Source organism: Amblyomma mixtum, chromosome 2, assembly GCF_055824585.1.
Source record: "Amblyomma mixtum isolate Tamu chromosome 2, ASM5582458v1, whole genome shotgun sequence".
Taxonomy (NCBI): domain Eukaryota; kingdom Metazoa; phylum Arthropoda; class Arachnida; order Ixodida; family Ixodidae; genus Amblyomma; species Amblyomma mixtum.
In genome coordinates this window covers 124,997,942-125,016,203 of record NC_143013.1, presented here as the reverse complement: position 1 = coordinate 125,016,203, position 18,262 = coordinate 124,997,942, and positions in this window count along the sequence as shown.

The window sequence follows — 18,262 nt, the reverse complement described above, 5'->3', positions numbered from 1 at the left end:
TTAGGAGACCGCATGCGAAGCGGAACTGAGGGTTTCAGGAGAGAGCCTGTGGGGAGAATTTGCACCTTATGTGAGATTACTTCCTCAGACAACCTTCAGGGAGGTTTCATTTAACAGTGTTTTGCATTGACAGCATAAGTTTCATTTATGTCGCGCCTAAGAAGGAGTGAAATATGGTGTCTGACAAACGTGTATTACTAAGAGACCAATATACGCGAAGTTGCCACGAGATTGTAATGCAGTGATAATGACCGTAAATAGAGAGTGAAGAATGAAGCTGCCTTCAAAATACCTTGACCCCGGTAGTTTAGAGGACTCAAAAGATACGAGAGAAAAACAGAAAGCGCTTCCTGCGTTTATGAACAATCCGGCTTTGGCGCACAGTCCGACATGCTTAACACTTTTCAAGCCTTTACGCAACATGCCAGAAAGGGTTCGTTTTTTTTTTGCATTATAACTATACGTGCTACGATGAGAACGATTAGAAAAGCCTAAAACAAAAGACACTTTGCTGGAGGACCAGTGACATGAATTTTTCTTTTGTATAATTTGCCGGAGAATTTAAAGTTACACACAGAGTATCTGCCATGCATTGTGTTTGGGTCTGCTATTGGAAAAAAAACACTATTTAGAGCTGTACTCAAGCGATAAAGAGCCTCGAGCGCCCACGTGCACTGCGTCACTCACTTACCTGAACTTGCCTGATCTTGCCTACGCATTACATGCCCTGCCCAAGCCCACTTCTTCCTCTTGATTTCAACTAGGATATCATTAACACGCGTTTGTTCTCTCACCCACTCCGCCCGCTTCCGATCTCTTAACGTTACACCTGTCATTTTTCTTTCCATTGCTCGCTGCGTTGTCCTTAACCTAAGCTGAACCACCTTTGTTAGCCTCCACGTTTCTACCCCATAGGTGAGTACCGGTAAGATACACCTGTTGTATACTTTTCTCTTGAGGGATATTGGCAAACTGCCATTCATGATCTGAGATGACCTGCCATATGCGCTCCACCCCGTTCTTATTCTTCTAGTTATTTCCCTCTCATGATATCGATCAGCTGTCACTACCTGCCCTAATTAAACATATTCACTTTCTACTTCCAGCACCTGGCTACCAACTGCGAACTGCTGTTCCCTTGCAAGGCTGATCAACATTGCTTCCGTTTTCTGCATGTTTATTTTTAGCCCCACCGTTCTGCTCTGCCTGTCTAATTCATTGATCATGCTTTGCTGTTCATGTCCTGAGTGACTTAGCAAGGCAATGTCATCAGCGAATCGCAAATTACTTAGGTATTCTCTATTAACTCTTATCCCCAACTGTTCCCATCTCAGGCCCCGGAATACCTCCTGTAAATAGGCAGTGAATAGCATAGGCGAGATCGTGTCTCCCTGCCTGGCATCCTTTCCTTATTGGAATTTTATTTTCTGACTTTATGAAGAACTATGGTAGCTCTGCAATCGTTATAAATATCTTCCAATATTTTCACATAACACTCCTCTACACCCTGATACCGCAATGCCTTCATGACTGCTGAGGTTTCGACTGAGTCGAATGCTTTCTCGTAATCAATGAACGCTATATATAGGGGCTGGTTATATTCTGCGCATTTCTCTATCTCCTGATTGATTGCGTGAATATGGTCAATTGTCGAGTATCCTTTACGAAAGCCTGCCTGGTCATTTGGTTGATTGAAGTCTAAGGTTGTCCTGACCCTATAGCGATTACCTTAGTAAATACCTTGTAGGCAACAGACAGTAAGCTGATAGGCCTGTAATTCTTCAAGTCCTTGGCGTCTTCTTTCTTATGAATGAAGATAATGTTAGCGTTTTTCCAAGCTCTAGGTACGCTCGAGGTCACAAGGCATTGCGTATACAGGGTGGCTAGTTTTTCGAGCACAATCTCTCCTCCATCCTTCAACAAATCTGCTGCTATCTGATCATCACCAGCTTCTTTCCCCCTCTGCATTGCTCCCAAGGCTTTCTTTACTTCCTCCTTCGTTACTGGCGGGATCTCCCATTGCTGTGTTCCACTGCCTCTCTCAGTGACATTGTGATTGCAATCGCTACTGTATAGATTTGTGTATAATTCTTCGGCTACTTTAACTATCTTATCCATGTTGCTATGATAAATAACCCTAGGCAATTTTGGAGCGTAGTTAACAAAAAAGACAATTCATCCATCAGCCTTAACGACTCCAGTGACCAACTAATTCATCCTAATGAATGTGCAAATGTTCTAAACAGTGTATTCGTTTCAGCTTTCTCCAAAAATCAGTGTTCGGTAACCCCTGCATATAATAGTGCTGACTTTTTACCGATGGATTCTATTGTTTTTGATCCTGCTGGAGTGGAAAAAATAATCGAAAAACAAAAGGTTTCTTCATCATGCGTTGTTGATAACATTAGTTCTAAGTTCTTGATTAAAACCAAAGTGTACAGCGCAATAATACTCTCTAACCTATTTCAGCAATCTCTTGAAACAACATGCATACCTGATGACTGGAAGGTCGGGAAGGTGATTCCCTTGCATAAATCTGGTGATCAACATTCCCCGCATAATTATCGACCTATCTCACTTACCAGCATTCCGTGTAAAATTATGGAGCATGTTATTTACTCTCACCCTGCATCGTTCCTTGATTTTAATGCCTTTTTTAGTGACAGTCAACATGGATTTCGGAAGTGGTTTTCTTGCGAAACACAGCTTTTAACCTTCACGCATGATCTAAACTCATTCCTCGACAGGGGTTCCGTTGTCGACTGCATATTCCTCGATTTCTCAAAGGCGTTTGACAAGGTCTCTCATCAACTGCTTTTTTTTTAAACTTAGTAAAATTAACCTCGACCCTAACGTTCTTAGGTGGCTGCATTCGTTTCTCACTAATCGTCACAATTTGTCACCGCTAATAATGCTTCTTCCTTCACTTCTTCAGTTGGATCTGGAGTGCCACAAGGCTCTCTTCTAGGGCCTCTGCTTTTTCTTATATATATCAATGACTTACCTGACAATCTATGTTCAACAATAAATTTTTTTGCTGATGACTGCGTCATATACCGCGAAATTAACAGTGACTCTGATATAGCTCTTCTTCAATCGGATATTGATCATGCTCTTGAATGGACTAACAAATGGATCATGGAACTAAACATAAAAAAGTGCAAGTACATGCGGGTTTCTCGTCGTAACACCACATTGCCTTCATATCGTCTTAATAATTGCAGCCTTGAGTCTATGCCTTTTTATAAATATTTAGGTGTCTTCATTTCCCATAATCTTTCTTGGAAAGTATACATAGACCATGTAAGCAATAACGCTAATCGCATGCTGGGCTACATACGCCGTAACTTTAATCTTTCTTCTAGCTCCGTAAAACTGCTTCTCTACAAGTCGTTGGTTCGTAGTAAACTAGCATATGCTGCATCTATCTGGGACCCCTATCAAGAGACACTAATATAACAACTTGAATCTATACAGAACCGTGCGGCCTGTTTCATTCTCTCGAATTATCACTGTAACTCTAGCGTCAATGCCATGAAATCGAGCTTATCACTCCCACTACTGTCGCCACGTAGAAATATATCCCGCCTTTGTCTATTCCATAATATTTACTATGATAACCCCATCCTTAAGAGAAAATTTATAACGCCACCTTGCTACGTTTCAGCTCGGATCGTTCATCGTCACAAAGTTGGTGTTCTTTCATGCCAAACAAACCACTTTTACAACTCATTCATCCCCAGCACATCGGCACAATGGAGCACCTTCCCCGATCGGTCGTCGAAATAAGTGACCATTCTGTGTTTAAATCGGCTTTAACTAACTTTATGGTAACATAGTACATGTAATTCTTGCGCCCTGCCATTTATTCTTTTTAGCTTATGTGGTAGTTCGAACAGACCTCGTGTTTTTTGTTTTTTTCCCCTTCACAAATTCTGTTCAAGCGCATGACAGAATGTGTGCACCAGTGTTTTCCTGCCATTTTCAACAACTTCCTCGTGTTTTTTTGTTTTGTTTGCGTGGTATGCTTACTTTTATTCTTTGCTCATAATTTCGTGCTAAATGACTGTTAATTTGTTTGATTGTATTTGCTGTAACCTACTGATTTGCGCGAGCCATATTTTTGTTCACATTTTGTGTTACTTGTGACTGCTGTTCTTTTGTCATCTTGCCTATTGTACCCCACTCCCCTCTGTAATGTCCTCGGGCCCTGAGGGTACTGAAATAAATAAATAAATAAATGACATTGCCCTCTTTGTCTCTTATTGCATGCATCTGGTTTTCACCTATGCCTAGTTTTCTCTTCGCTGCTTTTAGGCTACCTCCGCTCTTTAGAGTATGCTCGATTTTCTCCATGTTAAACTTCCTGATGTCGGCTACCTTGCGCTTATTTATTATCTTCGACAGCTCTACTAGCTCTATTCTATCATAGAGATTTGTTTTCAGCCAATGCTTGCAGGTCACACGTGTGCAGATGAAACTAGGCCTTGGATTCTATAATGCTTGTTAGGGAAATCAGCTGAACACTACCGCACTTAATACCTATAAGCCAACATCATGAGTCGCGCGTCCTGGAGAATTTTGTCCCCAATAGTACATACATTCTTCAGGTCTGGTGCCGTTGCCTAGCAAACCGAGTCGCTACCCAGGCTTACTCGAGTTACTCGCTTAAGCTCGGCTAGCAACTCGGGTAAGCGTGGGTAAGTTCGGAGGAGCGTCACGCCATCTGCGCGAGAGGTTGCTCGGGAAGAGCAAGAGGGTCGCACAATCCCTACCGGCGGCTGTGGAGGAAACAGCCACCTGGCAGTGCAGTGGCGCATCGTTTAACTTCTGGGCCACTGCGCTGCTAGTGGCATGAGGACTGAGTTGAGTTGAGAAGGACTAATTCTGCATATAGGCGCAAGCTGTTCTGGTATACTTCAACTGAAATATACAGAATGTATGCATCTTTTTGTCGCATAAAGCTTTGAAGTCCTCATTCAGTAGCGCACTATGGGCAAGATTTTCTTGCCTCATATTTTCAGCCGCACAAAAGGAGTGAGTTTTTTTTTGTCTGGAATTAGGGTAACATTGCCAATATAATAGCAGCCCAATACCCCATTACCAATACGGATAAGATAGTTAGAGAAGCCGATAAGTTCTAAATCTAAGAAATAGCCAATAAAATCAGGAGGTTAATAAGAGAGGCAGTAGTGCACAGCCCTGCGACATGCCGCCCCTAAAAAAAGACGAAGTAAGGAAAGGTTTAGGAGCAATGCAAAGGGAGAAAGCAGCTGGTGAGGAACAAATAACAGCAGATCTCTTCAACGATGGAGGGGAGATCGTGCTAAAAAAACTAGCCACCCTCTTTACGCAATGCCTTATAACTGTGAGCGCACGAGAAGCTTGGAAGAACGCTAACATTATCTTAATTCATAACAAAGTAGACGTCGAGGACTTCAAAAGTTAGTCAAATCAGCTTACTGTCCGTTGCCTACACTATATTTGCTAAGGTATTCGCTAATAGAGTCAGGACAAAGCTAGACTTTAATGAACCAAATGATCATGAAAACTTTCGTATAGGCTACTCGACAATAGACCATACTCACACAATCATTCAGGTTATAGAGAAATACGCAGAGTATAATCAACAGCTATACGGAGCCTTTATAAACTAATAGAAAGCATTCGGCCCTGTCGGAATTTCAGCAGTCATGCAGGCATTGTTGAATCAGGGTGTAGAACAACCTTATGTAAAAATACTGGAAGAAATATATAGAGGGTGCGAAGCTACCATAATCCTCAATAACGTCAACACTAAAATTCCAGTAAGAAAAGTTCAAGGAGGGAAATACGATCTCGCCAATGCTATTCACCGCCTGTTTACCCGAGGTATTCAGAGGCCTGGATTGGGAACAGTCGGGGATAAGAAATAATGAAGAGTACCTTGGTAACATGCGATTCGCTTATGACATTGCCTTGCTATGTCATTCAGACGATAAAATGAAAAACATGATCATTTAGTTAAACAGGGACAACAAAATGATAGGTCTAAAAATAGTAAGCAGTAAACCAAAGTAATGTTCAACACTTTCAGAAGAAAACAGCTGTTTACAATTGCAAGCGAGGTGCTTCAAGTGGTAAGGAAATACTGGTACGTCTATTTCTGACAGGTAGTAATCGCAGATCCGGATCGCGGTAGTGAAATTACCAGAAGAACAAGAATGGGGTTGATCATATTTGGCATGTTCTCTCTTTTCATGAATGCTAATGTACCAATGTCCCTCAAGAGAAAAGTAGATGACAGCTGTGCCTTACCGGTACTTACCTATGGGGCTGAAGCGTAGAGGCTTACCAAAAGCTTTCAGCTATGGAAAGAAGAATGATAGATGTAAAGTTTATAGACAGGAACAGGGCAGAGTCGGTAACAGATCAAACACGCGTTTACGATATCTTAGTCAAAACCAATAAGGAGAAATGGGCTTGGGGAGAACTTGTAATGCGAAGCCATGATAAACAATGGTCCTTGATGGTAGCAGGCTAGATTCCACGGGAAGGCAAGCGCAGCCGGGGGTGGCAGAAAGTTAGGTGGGTGGATGAGATTGAGAGCTTTGCTGGGATAACAAGGCCGCAGCTGGCACAATACCGGATAATTGTAGAGATATGTGAGACGCCTTTCAGTCAGGCTGATCATGATGATAATGATGAAATGCCGCCAATGTTTTTATCACCAGCACGTTCTTCATAGACTTACGTCTTTTTTCCAAAAAATGGATTTTGTTATTTTCACGCTGCGAATTCTTCGCTTAGTATTTTCCCGCAGGCCTTGGATTAGCGACCTCTTGTTCTTTATTATCGCCGGCCGAGTGAAGCGAGATATCGATAATGAGAATACATGTGCTTTGCAACGAGTGCTCAATGGGCTCTGTAGCGATGCTAGAGTCCTTAAAGTCCAGGACTCCACCGACCTGCACGAGCGCCTATGGGCGCTGCACACATGAAATTTAGGTGGACCCCCCCAAAAAATTGTAGCTGACACACTAGGATTCGTTTTTTGGTAATGCAAGCTTATGCAAGGCATTAAACATCATTAAACACCCAACCTTTCAAACTGTTAGAAGCGCACGGCCTCTAAAAAATGTGAATAACAAACTGCTTTTAACCGCTCATTTTTGTTTCTTGTGTTTGACTATTATGGATTCTGCTAGAGACGATTACCCGTGTCATATTTCTCCCGGCCTTCTTTTCACTCATCGTTTTTGTTCAGAAAAATCGTTAGGCTGAAATGAAATGTCTTTTTTTTATTTAGTTCACGTGAGTGCAAATTATAAAATAGAGCGAATGATATCAATTCGCGTGGGATTATGGTATTGCTGGCTCAGGGAGCATTTTTTAAATGCAGACACCTTTTTATGTGTCCAGGTATTGGTGCTCCTTATGGTGTCGTTTTACAGAGCAAACCGATAATTCGAAGGTTGGTGGTAATCGCGCAGGTATTCGCGTTCGAGTACTAATGCAGGAGGAGGAGGCGGGCAGTGCGGGGTAGAGACTACGGCTATGGCACAGAGAGGAATCTCTCAAGGAGAACGCGAGCCTATGCATTACGCCTGGCGCTGCTTTCATCGTCGTGGGTACCGCGGTCGTATGTGATCACGTGACCATTCTGTGCACGCGGCCCACGCTTCCTTCCTCGTGCTTTCTTAGTGATCGTCGGACGGAGCTCCCGATCGCGACAGAATGCCGTCGAATACCTCGAAACGGCTGTGAGGCAAACTTGAAACCCTTCAAGCTCCCAATCGGCGGGTTTTGATCACACATGCTGAAACCTCCTCACTTGTGACTTCATCGTCGGCGTCATGAAGCACAATCAATTCGTCGTCGATGTCGCTAGAGGGGAGCTCATTCTCCAAAACAGCCCATTGCTTTCGAACGACTGGATGATGTGAAACGTGCATCAACCTTATGTTCAGCTGGCAGGGCAGTAAAGATGTTATCACTCTCAGAAACGCACATTTATCTGGCCATAAACGAGACATAATCACTACGCAATAAACAGGAAAACGCTAAGTGAAATAATGCCGTGGTGAAAACCAGTTAGACGCAGTCCTATCATGCAATGCTTAAATAAAAGCCCAACATCAAATAAAAAACCGCAAAATCACTCCGAAGATGTTGAGAATGGTCTATCCATCTGAATATCTCCGTCTACTTCCCCATCTCATTTTTTTTCTCCTCAACTGTAGCCACGCACATTTTCGTTAGCATATTTTACCTTCTAGACATATGCCTTTCTTTGGAGGCTATTTAAACACTCTACGCCCTTTGTTTCTCTCGAGCACTGTGTTTTTCTTGTCAACACCGGCAACTACGTGTGTCTCGACAAAAAGTGCTATACGAAAGGAACGAAAAACAGAGAAACGAGGAGTGAAATGACGGGGCCATTTCAGCGTGCCTTAGACGACAGGAATGCTTGCACTTTCCGATAAAGGTTGCTGAAAACCACCCATCTCACCAACCCTTGACTGAAAGAGCGGCTTGAGATGACACGAAGAGCTCTGCCCATCCCCACTGGCGACGCGCTTTAACTGAGCGCACACTACGGCCGAGACTGAAGCGCCTCGTGTCGGAGACTAGTTCCGGCGGCAGCGCCCTTTCCCTGTGAACCTTATTTCTCTGTAGGCTGCAGAAAGGTACACTTATTTGTATGTCCCCATTTTAACCAGTGGGTTTGTGGAGTGCATTCTTTTCTGCGTCTGTGTAGTTGTGTGGCGGCGCAAAAAAAAAGCAGTATCACCCACGCTGTGTCGAAGCACAAGCAAAGATTAAATACAGACAAAAGTACAGAGTTTTTTTTTTTCAAATAACAGCCCTTGAGCACTCAAACCTTCACATGAGGAAATGCGCCCACTCAGTACGTCAGCCACTGAAACCTCTCTCAAAATGATACCGCGCTATATTAACTCAGCGCAATTTTCCGGATTCCAGGAAGCTAATCCTCTCTCGCGCCGCACTTCATTCACCGCAAGTTGCAACAACTCTATTTCGAGGCTTAATAAGTGCGCAAAACGGATATTACAGCAGAGCATACAGCCAACTTTTCCCTGCAAATATGCTGCCTTTTGCTAACAAGGAATAGAAAACAACGCTGTTGTAAAAGTTCCGGAGACAGGTGGGCGTCGGTGTACTACGGAGTACGTCCCTGGTCTGGAGAATACATCTGAACGTCTCCCGCCTTCTGAGCCACCCTATCAGAAACTTTTATCGTGTTCTTCTCGGCTCACCACGGATTTGCGGAATACACCGTTTCAGAAATCCCCGTCCTCGTGGGGAATGAAGTTGTTGACTGGGCGTGCAGTGTTCAGACAGTTCGCTTCCAAATGCCAGGTTTTTCCGAATGTCGCACTGGAATTGACGGGGGATCTCGAAAAATCCGAAGCAGTGAACAACTGCAAAAGCCAGGTCGCTTATATAGAGCGCAACTGAGCTTGTATAAATCCGCTTTGAGGCAGTGAATTTAAAGCAGCTTCATTTATCTGCCGTGGCAGGCGCCTAATACCATCGCACGTCGGTTGCGAGGCAATCAGCCACACACAGAGATGTGAGGCCTTCACTCACACCGTACTTACGAACTATAAGGAAAACGTAAAAAGCGAACAATACAATGGAACTGTCAACACTAAAACACAAACTTATTAGCCCTGGGGATGCGATAGAAACGAGGTCGAATAAACTCTCTAAAGGACAGTCTTCGCGCCAGCATGTTCTCATTTCGCTTTTCATATTTGGCGTGTCAAGTTGGAGTTTCATCTGACGGTACGTGAACAGAACTGCGCACTTGCTACAAGGCACGCCATATCACGATGATGATGGCATGGATTCTGGCCACCTGGTTTTATAACACTAAATGAAATCTTCAATACAATCTTGTGATATCGTTGTCACCTCACTATTTGGTTGGTTTTTGTGCTCCACTAGGAATGCCATGTGGATCCTTCCTCACACTTACGTAGAGCGCCCGAGCATACAATAGCCTTATAAACAAAGCGATGCCTTGCCGCAGCTGTTGGTTCAAGATATATAGCAAAACTTTCGAAGAAGTAGAATCACATGTAGTTGCGGGTTGTAAGCATGTCATCTGAAAATTATAGGTGGCTGTCTCACATCAGGTTTGCCTCACGCGCACTAGTGGAGCGCCATACACAAGTGTAAAGTAGACAACCCCCTTCGTAACAATGACAACGCAAATGCCCATATAAAACGCATTTAAAAATCGACAAAATCAGAAAGAGAAAATAGGAGAAGGAAAAGAAGGCAGGTGAATTAGAGGAGCTAGCGCTTCGCAACCTACAAGTTCTGGCAGAAAGTCGTTATGTCCCTAATTTACGTGCTACATTAGTATAGTGATGATAAAAACTGCGCTAAATGATAAAATGAAAGTATTACGCTGGCTACTTCATTCTCTTCCTACAGCCCGTCGTCCACAGATGAACGGGATATTTTGTTCAGACTACAGCACGAACGTTCGGTACCACACAAACTACCGGCAAACATTCTAGGCCATGTGCAATTTTTCCCACCGTTCCTGGCTATTGACACGGCCCTGCGCGACAGACAAATAGCTGGAATACCCACCGAGTTTAAGCATCATAAATGCGCAAGCCGGATTCCCGCAATTCATAACTTGCTACGATTTGCGTTAAGCTGGTTTTCCAGGCTTCTGCATCTATGCTGTTGAAACAAGTTTTGTCACCTCACAACTTTACTCGGTACGAAAGTTTATACGCCACGAAATGTTTAAACAGTACGGGAACTGCTTACCCTGGAAGTCGCGATTCTTTCCGGGTTGAAGAACATACCATTTGGTTGGTATGCGCATCGCAACAGAAACGAATGCTGCAGTGATAGCGGTAACCCAAGAGTGGTGCCGCAAGTCTATGCCATGCGCACCTGTCTTCTCTTAGAGAAGGCAGCAGGAAGGGCTACGAGATATGGACTTGACTCCTGTGGCCGTTCGGAATGCCGGTTCCGCCTCATACGCGAGGATATGCACCGTATAACATTCCGCGGGTTACCATTCGACCCACCAATGCGAAACGCGTTAAATGAGATTAATATGGTATTTCCTTCATAATGTTCACATACTCTCTAGTGTAGTTAAAAAGTAAAAATTTTCTCCTTGCGTAATTAAAATACATCCTTTATCTGGCTCACAGATTGCTGAATGCGATGGTGAATTCTGGCCGCCACATTTTTTGGCCGCCGATTAAATTACGCAGTAATAAAATCACTATTCGCCTCAGGTCTGGAGCAGTATATTTGATCCCACAGGACCAATAGCCCAAAAAAAATGTTCCGAAAAGAATCAGAGAAAAAATAGAGAGCATGACTCCTCACTAAGAGTTTCTCTGTTCCACATGTATTATTAAAAGCCAATACACACCTCGTTTTAGTTTCCCCTTTTTCTTTTGTTTAAAGTCATGCGTTAGACATTAAAATACATAGATCATCGCCCGGTATTTGTCTACGACAGATAAATAATTATTAAATGAGTTTTTGCTCTTCTTCTGCTCTAGTTTCATCTCCTGGGCGATGGCTTTGATGTTTTAGTTCACAATTACGCCACGTAAAGCAGGAAAAATCGGCAATATGAGCGCTCATACATACTTTCAGTTCATTACAACACTTCAACCAGCCTGCTTAAAGATGTTGAATAAGAATAAAAGACACATCAGTAGTTATATTGATGTTTTTTTAGTGGTTCACGTAACCTAAATATGAACTCCATGTCACATCGGTAATTAAGAAACCGAAACCGGGACGGTGTCAAGAAGCAATTCAAGCATAAATTATAATGCGGTCATACACGAATACCAGTTGTTGATTGAGGCAGTCTAATTTTTACCGCATAATTTTAAAGGTGAAAACACGCGAGTGAGCATTTGGCGTCGATATTCCTTTAAGGTTTGCATGAACTTGTTTCTGTTTGGCTTCGCGCTGAACGGTGTGTGTTTGGCTAGAACCACTCGTATGCGCTCTCAGGAGAGTATTATGCGCCGCTTCGCGGGTTATAAGTGAGCGGATTTAAGAAAAAAAATTGTCGGCTATCCTCTCGAGTGCGGAAACTGTGTTGAGAAGTTAATTTCCTTCATTCAGAGTGATAGGCGTAAGTCATGGAGTGGGTTTTCCGCCAGTCTGCATTTTGTGAAGTTTTTATTACTTCAAATTTTGCTCTCAGCATTTTACCCCACGTTGTGATCATACACCTTAAATGGTCAAGAATTTTTTGTAAGGAAATGCCTTCATAATGCGTGCATATTGTTTCTACACTCGTGTCATGCAGCTCAAAGACGGCATTTAGACCACAGCCCAGCCGAGCTTTTACATTTTGTAAAACAGTCATTTGGTCTACTTGGTTCATTTACGTGCAAGGGCAATGAAACGCGCGCAAATGCAATGAGAGCCTGTGTGCTATTTCTGTTTTTTTTTCTTCCGTCTCTTGGCCTCGCGCTGTTCGCGCAGCGTTCTTTCCTGGACACCTTTTAACGGTTCGGGTGTGTCCACGAAGGCCGCGTTTTCGGGTCACAACATTTACTTTTTTACTTTTACTCCACCAAATCACATCCCGGCGATCAATGATGAAATATTACTTTGGCCAGTCATGCGATAACTATAACAAATTTTGGTCATACGCCATGACGAATTTACTGAAATAAATATTCACTCATTTTTTGATAACCTAAACATGTTTTTATCGTTGTTATAGAGCCGTTTATTCAAAATAAATGAAAGAAGCCAACCCAAGATACACTGTGGATGTCTGCGAACACAATACTGCTAAAAGCAATGCGAATCACGAAAGAAAGAGGTGTTTTAACTCAGGAGGGTAGATGTGTAGGCCAGTTGGTGAGACATGAAGGAGCTAGACACCGCAGCGGACACGGGACACGGGAGCGTGTCGTCTTCTTTCTCTGTCCCGTGTCCGCTGCGGTGTCTAGCTCCTTCAAAGAGGTGTTCGTGTTCGGCACCTCATGAATGTAGGGAAATTCTTTTTATTTCTGATCCCAATAATAAGGCATACCACTTTAATTTGAACTTCAACAGCACAATTTTCACTTCATAAGGATCGGTGAATACGCTCGCAGACTTCCCTACTGTCGCTATTCTCTACGTGGTCGAAATTAATATGTTGTTACGATTAAGTGTTGCCTCTTCGATTGTACCGGATGCCATATCTAATCTATTGTTTTTTGCTCTTCGCGCTAGGCGAACTATCTCGGGCTTTTCTCTCACCTCTCGATGAGATTCCGGTTTCTTGCAGCTGAATGGAAACTAAACGAAGTCGAACCGGCGTGTAAAAACGAAAACCTACTGTCTGTCCAAGAGCGCCGGTCAGTTTATTTAGTACCTTAGTCGGAGAGATGGAAAGCTCTCCAGGAATTCCGGGTGCTTCGTTTCTTGCGGGAAACGTGTTTGTACTCTCGGCTGTGATTAGGCGCTGTCCATATGTGCGTGCATATATTCGTTTCTCTCTCGTATCCACATCATCACACTTCATAACCTTTCATTCATACCCTCTTTCTCTTCCCGAGTGCAGAGTATCAGTGCAGATAATGATACATAAGGCTGGCGTATCCGCCTCTCTGTCAAGTAAACCTCTCTGAATTTCGACCTCAATATCAACTTCTTACATTGGATACCGCATATTGCATTCGGTACACAGCGCTTCAAGCATTCGGAAAAAAGCTGATCAAATCAGCGTTTTAGCCGTTAAATTGGTTAGAGGCCAAAGGAAAAGATAGGTCAGGTTCGAAGATGTATTGACGGCCGATGAGGGTGAGGCAAAAAGAAAAAAAATATGGAGGTGGAAAAAATGCTGGGCGCAAGGGCCTCGGAAGGGTGTTGCCACCCTTCCTATTGTAGCCTAGTTTGGCTCACAACAACTAAACAATATATGAATAGAATAAATGTTTTGCAAAAGAAAATCGTTCGGATAATCGCAAACATTCCATATTCCGCGTCCACATATGCTTTATTTCAAAAATACGGGCTAATAAAGACTGAACACCAACTCACATATCGCATTCTAGCATCTTTTCATTCCACGTCTACAGCACTAAAAGGCTTTTTAATAAATACTGCTTGTCTTACAGCTGGTGTAAATGATGCGCGTACACGCAGCACAAAACCATGGTTCGTGCCTCATTTTCGCACTAACTACAAGCTACAAACACTGCACTACTCTCTTCCTACCATTCTTAACAAGCATCAGGACACAGAACTTCTCACAATGAAACAGTTGCAACAGTATTTTGTAAATATGTAACGTTTTTCTTTCTTACTGTGTCTTATGATTTCCTGTGTTTTTTTTGTTTTTTTTATGTGATGTTAATCAGAGTACGACATCGTTCAATCTATCAATCTATTATGTGTTGTAAGAATAGGTTCTTCAATCTTAAAAATCTATTTCTCATTATAAACAGTGATTCAAATCATCTGCGTCTCAGTTATATCTTGTATTGTATTATATCTGTTATTGTTTTTGTGATCTACTTATTGCGTTTCCACTGTTTGTCGTTTTGTAAAAGCCAAGTGAAGGTTTCAGTGGCCACGTCAAGCTGCCCAGGGCAGCTTTTAGCCCTGAAAGCCTTCCAGTGTAAACTGGAAAATAAACCTTGAATTGAATTGAATTGAACTATTGCCTTGGCGATTTGTGAAATATAGCCGCACTTCTTTGTGTTCTTGTTTTGACGTGAGATTTCACAGAAGCCGCTGTATTTTTACACGCATTCCTTTTTTGCCTTGTGTAAAACTTCCTCCTGTCCTTCATCTTTGTCTTATTCCAAAATAACCCCTGCATAACAAGGATAACCTGCGTGGACATGTATGCGCGTAGAATGCACATTCAAAGCAGTGGCTACTGCTTAGAGTTGTTCAGGAGGCTTTGTCCGGTTTTGCTACAAGTGCGGCATTTATATTTAACCACATTACCATGAGATCTGCGATGCGGAATGAAAGGTGCCCTGGAGAAAACCTACCAAGTCAGCACTCGAATGTGATTGTGTCTTATTAAACTTCAATACTGCCCTGTAAAGCGGGATATGCAGTGAAAACATTGCCAAGCTGGTGCAGGAAAAACTCAGACCAACATAAATTCAGTGACGCAGAGGAGTAATATAATAAAAACATTATTTGTACCGCTGCATCTAATACAATTAGACCTGTAGCATCACAGCCAGCCATGCTAGCACGGGATAGCCATGACAAAGAAGACACACTACAGTGAAATTCACCATGGGCGTTGCGTTTCCAGGTATAGCACAGCTATACTTCTAGAGGCTACCATTTAACGAGAAGTGTTAATTTTGTGAGAATGTCGTCTTACATGGGGCACAAGAAATAGGGCTACTTGGTGCCATCTTGGTGCACAATGAAGAGCGCGGAGACTGCGACTCTTTCATTTCATTGCACACGCGCTCAATATTCCTCGCAAGGTTAAACAGCCTTGAGAAGATTGTGGCGCCATTAATGTTTGCGATACTGTTTAACTGGAGAAAAGCCGGTTAAGATTACATTGGTGGTATACAATATGTACCCGGTGACCTTAGATGTGTCAAGCACCTCCTTCCTTAACGTTAAAGGCGGCTAAGTGCTACGGCTGCCTTGCATTCGCGAATTCTCTCCGAGGCAGGATGGTCATTACTAGGGCCCCGAAATTAAGGCACTAACGAACCCCGAAATAGGCAGGCACCTAGGCTTTAAAAAAAAACATTGAAATAGGCCCTATAAAGCAAAAATAGGCGCTTTGAATAATACCCCTTATTAGCACAAGATTTGTCAGTCAAGCATGGAGCGTACGCAGTCCTCAATTAAAGCAAGCCACAGTAAAGCACACTCTCCGGTTTCGATGAAGTCAGAGGCGTGAACCTAAAACATGAGAGTTCATAGGGACCCAAGCCTTCCGGTGATGTGGCCGTATCATCTCCGCCTAGAAGGTATCTGATTTTAGAAGTTCTTTCTAGGCCTGTGTTTTTTCCAGCAATTGTTGCATCTTCCTAGAAGCAATAGCACCCTTTCCTTCCAGTCACCGAAGTGCTGCTTGTACTTCTGCGACTGCCTTCAATGAATCATCTATTGAGAATCCAGTCTTTCGCAACTCTGCAGTCCTTTCCTTCAATGCTAAGAAGTTTGCAGTCATGTATGTCCGGTCTCTTTCCAAACTCGCTGCTTCATCTTTGATTTCTTCAAAGACAGACTTGACCACTTCAAAGTGCTGGGCGCAATATAATGCTGCGTTTATCCATCTTCACCATCGAGTCAAAACAGGCTTTGGTGCAGAGCAACGTAATGCGCTGTGGCGCGGAAAACAGCAATTCTGGATGGAGATTTAAGAAACACATGTTTTGTGTTCGATACTAACGCGTCCACTTGGCGAAAAGAGGGTCGGACACATTCGGCGACACGATGTATTGCATAAAAAATGCAGGTCAGGTGAACCATTTTGTAGAAAGGCACCAGTCCCTTTCCTGCCTTGCACATGTAGGATTCCCCATCCGTGACGAACAAAAGTACCTTCTCATACTGACCATTTTCTGGTCATAGATGTTCCATAGACGAAGTGAAAAAACGCCCTATCATCGAATAGCTCACTTTTTCAAGAACTTCTGCGTTGGTCAGGATTAAGTGTCCGGCTTTCTCTGGGCTCAATAATCCGACGATTAAGTTGGCCACACTGCGTCCGCTAGCGTCCGTGGTTTCGTCGACTGACACCCAAATATAGTTGTCCCAATTTCATCTATGCTTTTGGGTAGAGTATCCTCGAAGCACTCTTTCGCGCATCTCTTACGAAGCGTTGAATCGTCTGGAAAATATTACTGGGTGTATTGCTCCAGAAAGCTGCGGTGATCAATGCTGGTTAGTTTTTACAACGGGATATCTGCCGCCAAAAATGCTTGACACAACTCTTTGAGAAATGACGAACCCTTTGCTGTCGAACTACCGCTGAAAGCCACTGCCAGTAGGAGCTGCGATGTCCCCCATTTCAATCGCTTCACGTATGCAATATGCTCGTTGCTAGCGACGTGTTGCGCTACATGGCATCGCTTCTCACTTGATGCTGACGTTTCGCGCATTTTGCAGCAAAACACACTTTCATTCAATGAAAAAAACATTTGCATGCTCCGAAACCTATTGCGTGCAACGAGCGCCTCTCAATGCCTTTTCTTTCGCCATGTCAGTGCGAAATGAAATGCGAAGCGCTGACGAAGCAAAGGTTGTGAGCCCGCTCAAGTGAGTGTCGCGTGTTCTGGAAGCGGCAAGCAAAAAGTGGGCATTCTCTGCGGTGGGGTGGGCGGCTGAGAGTAGACCGAGCGAAGAGCGAGCAGGGAGCGCGCGAGTGCATGTGAGTCCTGCGCGCGGTGAGCCGGCGGTCCCCGGCTGGACGGAGCGCGTTGAGGCGATGGTCTTTGGCTGGGCGGCTCCAGTTCGGGTGTAGGGTTACACTCAAGCTGGTTATATAACCTCTTTGGTTGCGCCAGTTACACGCCGGGAAAAGCGTTTTGGGAGACCGGCGCGTTTTGTGCGTGCATCCGCGCACGCCTTTCACCACACTTAGACTGTGTCAAAATTGAAAAACCGCACCGAGGACCGAAATGCCGCATTGATATGCAACAAGTGCGGTTAAATAGGCAGTATTTAGTAAAAAATAACAAAAATGCTGGTAAGTACAAAAATCCTCGGTTTAGGCCTTTATAGGCATGTTTAGGCATATGCCTGAAGTTCCGGGCCTTAGTCATTACACAAGCCGCCGAACTATAAAAGTCTAGTCATTAATTAAGTTGTTTAATTTTCAATTTCTTATGAAGCAATGGCAAAGCATACAGTGGAGCTTTGAAAGTGCTCACCGTAGTAGGGTGGTACTGTTTTCATGCTTCTAAAGGAGGCCGCCGATTTTGCGGCCAGGTTAGGCTAGACCTGATACCCATAAACACTGGCACGTATTGCCTTTCTGTTCACCGATACCGGACAAGAAAAGACAAAGAGTTCCAGAAATGTTACTCATGTAATATCGATAAATATGATGCTCCAATTATGCCGAGATCACATTGCGCAATTCATTCCTCGCGTTTTGCAATGCAGGCCTGTAGCTTCTGCTTCGGCGCCAGCCCATAGAGGGAACACAAAGCCCAATGTCCATATTGATCCAATATGGCGCTCCACGTTGGGTCACGAAAGGATTTTTACTTTCACTGAACCAACGGGCAGCCATCAGCTTTTACTGCACGAT